Source organism: Physella acuta, unplaced genomic scaffold, assembly GCF_028476545.2.
Source record: "Physella acuta isolate Inbredline_101_S28 unplaced genomic scaffold, ASM2847654v3 ptg001467l, whole genome shotgun sequence".
In the NCBI taxonomy this organism is placed as follows: Eukaryota; Metazoa; Mollusca; class Gastropoda; family Physidae; genus Physella; species Physella acuta.
This window is the reverse complement of record NW_026732982.1, coordinates 68,430-74,236: the sequence shown is the minus strand read 5'-3', so window position 1 is coordinate 74,236 and position 5,807 is coordinate 68,430.

Here is a 5,807-nt window from a genome sequence, read left to right as displayed (position 1 = left end):
TGTGTGGGCTGGTAAAACACAAACAATTTACAGCTCGCCCTACATGGTATATAAGATGTGTCCATGGCAAAGTGAACATTTCCCACTCGGATAACTTCAAAGTCTACCTGATTACACTCAAGGCGACACCTATATAAGCACTACCCGTTTAAAATTAAGTCTGCATTTGTGGAATTACTTCCAGGTGTAAGTGAATCTACAGCCTACACAAATGTAAGTACTACATGTTTTAGTTTGAGTAACAGCTTACAATTCCAAACTCGCAAGCAACACAGTTCTGACAACCTCACATCAACACACATTCACTCGTTACACACCACTCTATTCGGCAGAACGAAACCCCACACTACATCCCCCACACCCCAACATGAAACCCCACACTACACCCCCAACATGAAACCGCACACTACATCTCCCACACCCCAACATAAAACCCCAAATTACATCCCCCACACCCCAACATGAAACCCCACACTAAGTCGCCCCACACCCCAACATGAAACCCCACACTACATCTCCCACACCCCAACATGAAACCCCAAATTACATCCCCACACACCCCAACATGAAACCCCACACTAAGTCGCCCCACACCCCAACATGAAACCCCACACTAAGTCGCCCCACACCCCAACATGAAACCCCACACTAAGTCGCCCCACACCCCAACATGAAACCCCACACTAAGTCGCCCCACATCCCAACATGAAACCCCACACTACATCCCCCACATCCAAACATGAAACCCCACACTACATCCCCCACATCCCAACATGAAACCCCACACTTCATCCCCAACACCCCAACATGAAACCCCACACTACATCCCCCACATCCCAACATGAAACCCCACACTAGGGTGTCCCACACCCCAACATGAAACCCACACTACATCCCCCACACCCCAACATGAAACCCCACACTACATCCCCCACATCCCAACATGAAACCCCACACTACATCCCCCACACCCCAACATGAAACCCCACACTAGGGTGTCCCACACCCCAATATGAAACCCACACTACATCCCCCACATCCCAACATGAAACCCAACACTAGGGTGTCCCACACCCCAATATGAAACCCACACTACATCCCCCACATCCCAACATGAAACCCCACACTAGGGTGTCCCACACCCCAACATGAAACCCCACACTACATCCCCACACCCCAACATGAAACCCCACACTACATCCCCCACATCCTAACATGAAACCCCACACTTCATCCCCAACACCCCAACATGAAACCCCACACTACATCCCCCACATCCCAACATGAAACCCCACACTAGGGTGTCCCACACCCCAACATGAAACCCACACTACATCCCCCACACCCCAACATGAAACCCCACACTACATCCCCCACATCCCAACATGAAACCCCACACTACATCCCCCACACCCCAACATGAAACCCCACACTAGGGTGTCCCACACCCCAATATGAAACCCACACTACATCCCCCACATCCCAACATGAAACCCCACACTAGGGTGTCCCACACCCCAATATGAAACCCACACTACATCCCCCACATCCCAACATGAAACCCCACACTAGGGTGTCCCACACCCCAACATGAAACCCCACACTACATCCCCACACCCCAACATGAAACCCCACACTACATTCCCCACATCCCAACATGAAACCCCACACTAGGGTGTCCCACACCCCAACATGAAACCCCACACTACATCGCCCACATCCCAACCTGAAACCCCACACTACATTCCCCACACCCCAACCTGAAACCCCACACTACATTCCCCACACCCCAACATGAAACCCCACACTACATCCCCACACCCCAACATGAAACCCCACACTACATCCCCCACATCCCAACATGAAACCCCACACTAGGGTGTCCCACACCCCAACATGAAACCCCACACTACATCCCCACACCCCAACATGAAACCCCACACTACATTCCCCACATCCCAACATGAAACCCCACACTAGGGTGTCCCACACCCCAACATGAAACCCCACACTACATCCCCCACATCCCAACCTGAAACCCCACACTACATCCCCCACATCCCAACCTGAAACCCCACACTACATCCCCCACATCCCAACCTGAAACCCCACACTACATCCCCACACCCCAAGTTGAAACCCCACACAAGGATGCCCTACACCCCAAAATGAAACATGCTAAAGCCCCACACCCCGACCCACACCTCCCCAGCAACCCCACGATCCACTCACAACTCATCCACAATAAACACCAACAGTTATGATATTGCATATTTTTACTATTCACTTAGAAGCATGACAAATGATTTCGACGTAATATCATTACATTAAACAACTCTCTAAAAATATTTAAATTAAACTCAAAGAATCGTGATAGGAAAGTTATAATAAATACCGCGTTTAACCCATTTTGTTAGATCAATATTATGATACTGTAGGTTACTACTCATACACGTTTCTGACGTTTACTGTAATCATAACCCCGACATCATAAGCGATTTAAAAATAAGCTAATCTTATTGTGTTACGTTATTATTCAAATAAGCCATAGCCTTTATGCTAGCAAGAAAATTGTCTTGAATTTTAAAACAAATACGTTTAAATCTAGAATCTATTAGATAAAACTTATAATTACAATAAAACATAGTCTTAGCCTTTTATCTTATTTAATTATTTAACTTAACAATCATAAATGCGACAAGGAAAGTAAAAAATTAAGCTTAATACTCGTAAATAGCTACATTTAACCTGCTAAGTTATTTCCCCTACCACAGGGGTCGGCAACCTGCGGCTCGCGAACCGCATGCGGCTCTTTGGATGTCAAGGTGCGGCTCTCGAGTTCAATGCACTAGTATTAATAATTATTTTATTTCATTTTCAAAACTCATAAAAATATTATACTGTTAAGAAAAACAACTTTAAACAGGATTAAAACACTCATCAGAGAACAGTGAGAACAGGTGAGGCAGAAAGGAAATGGACAGCTGACAGCCGCTTGGGCACCAGCCCCACAGTCGTGCTTTAGCCAGCCCCGTGGCGACAATTCAATGCTTTCCACTGCAGAAGTGCCGAAGTTTTCGAATATTTTTAAATGGGGAATGTTATGTTACTCAGAATGCATTCATCTACCTGTCCGTATGCATTAATTTGACCTGAGTGACGAAGTATTTTAGTTATTAGCTTCCTGCGGTTGAGCCAGGTACTGGACGGTGGGGTACGAGTAGGGTGGAAGATAAGCCTGGTGAGAACCAAAGGACAGAAGCGACCGATACACGGTAATCAAACCGATATCTAAGCCAGTTAGTCGGAGGTTGCCTGGTTTAGGCCTGCCTGGCTATTGGCAGACACGTCCTAAGCCAGTAATGTCCGTAAAAAAAAGAAAAAAAAAATATATTATTGGCTTCTAAAGTGGATTGTGATAGTCCTATAGTTATATCATTTTATTAGTAACTTTATCATAGCAGAGCTAGCTAAAACACTTTGTGTGAAACATTTCTATGTTTTCATATGAATCAATTATAGTTCATATTCAACGTTATTTATTTCACATAAAAATCAAATTTATTTACCTAATCTTTATCGAATACCAAAATATTGAAACAAGTTAATAAAAAGTCTAGTGACAATTTAAGCGCAATTTCTTTAATTAATTTTTAAAATTATAAATAAATTAATAGGGTACAAAAATAACGTTTGATTTAATAAGTAAAAAAAAAGACAACTATATTAACCTATATCAACGGAAATAGTTTTATTTTAACGAGTAGGCCTACAAGATGCTCAGTTTAAAAAAGTAGTAAATATCATCCTAGGCATACACGATGCTCAGTTTAAATGTTCTTAATTAATTTTTTGTGACCGAAAGAAAGGATATTTTTGAAAACTTTCTTCGGCAATATTGGTCTAAATTATGGCAGGAATCGATTGGTAAATGTTTCAAGTCGCTAAGTGGTCTGGTTGCCGAGATATGGAGCAAAAACTGCATTTGTTCGAGGTTTTTTTGGCTTTTCCGGGAAATCCAGGAAGGAATTTCGGGATTTTTTTTGGCCCACAATCATCCTTGGAACTTGCTTAACATATTTGCTTTGAAACTAGTCCTCGATATTGCTTCGTTGAGGAGGAGATACGACTTAAAACTGCGGACACACATCCATCCATCCATCCATCCATCCATCCATCCATCCATCCAGAAATGACGCATTATTAAACGCAATTGCCAGTATGGAAATTGCGCTAATAATTGCCAGTATGGAAATTGCGCTAAAAAATAATGCAAATGGCTCTTTAAACACTAGATTTTGTGTAAATTGTAACTTTTGGCTCTTCTGTCTCAAAAGGTTGCAAACCCTGCTCTACCGTAAATAATTAGCAATATTTAAAATTCATTAATTGATTTATAAACTTTAATTTAACTAGCAGCAAAGAATTGGCATAAAAACATAATTGCAAATTCATCTATAATTTTATATAGATGAATTAGCAATTATGTTATAATTACAATACAACTCTGTACAGAATAATCCGAAAAGAATTAACATAATCTTAAATTCCAAATCTATGGATCTTTCCAGTATATAAATAGAAATTCCAGGATAATATAATATCCACCAGTTCTTATAGCCGTTATTTTAATATAATATCTACCAGGGCTTGTAATTAGTACCTCGGGTACTTTTTACCCGCCATAGCTCTGGTTGAGCGAATTAAGGGTGGTACGAGTTACCCTCCGGTACAGATTGCTCACCTCTGCTCTACCCTATATATATATATATATATATATATATATATATATATATATATATATATATATATATATATATATATATATATATATATATATATATATATATATATATATATATATATATATATATATATATATATATATATATATATATATATATATATATATATATATATATATATATATATATATATATGCCAGGCTTTCTTTTGTAGGGTCGTTAACAGCGTGGGGAATGTTGGATGCAGCCTTTCTGTTTTAAGGAGCGTTGCATCAACCGTCTATACGCATTTAATACATTTAATACGAGTGTAGAGTTACAACTTGCTGTTGTCATTATTTAAGTCATCGATGCATATTTTTGTATTACTGTGTGCGATCGGTTATGTCTATCTTAAATATTCCCATTGTGTTCCACTGAAAAAAGACCAAATGTTGCCTTCTTTATATTTCAGCTAAACAACGATGCTAAATATAACGTTTGTAATCCTTTTTGCTATTATCGTGAATGGTATGTTTGTTGTTTATGCATGTTAAAGTTTGAGTATTAAAACTTCTTTTAAATATTCTATTTCTGTCAGTATATAACGTTACATTTTTTTGTGTTTCTATGCATAATTCTCATCAACAATATATATATATATATATATATATATATATATATATATATATATATATATATATATATATATATATATATATTGGAAATTAACTCTCTAACGGTAACAATATTAAGATATCAGGAAATTACCTCAAATTTCATAATTAAACCCCTTTCCACCACACCAGGGGTCTCCAAACTACGGCCCGCGACGATCTTTTTGTCCACTGAATAAATGTTTGTTGGAGGTGGCTGAGGAACTTTGCACAGAAAATTCAAAACTTTTTGAAAATGTAGCGTTGGGTGCAAATACAATTACTCGCCGTGTTGCAGACATTGGTGAAAACATAATGACTCTAATAGTGAAAAATGCAAGCAAGTTTCTCCATTTTTCAATTGCAATGGATGAGTAGCTGGACAGCTGTACCACCTCAACGTCTTGTGTTCATTAGAGATGTGGAT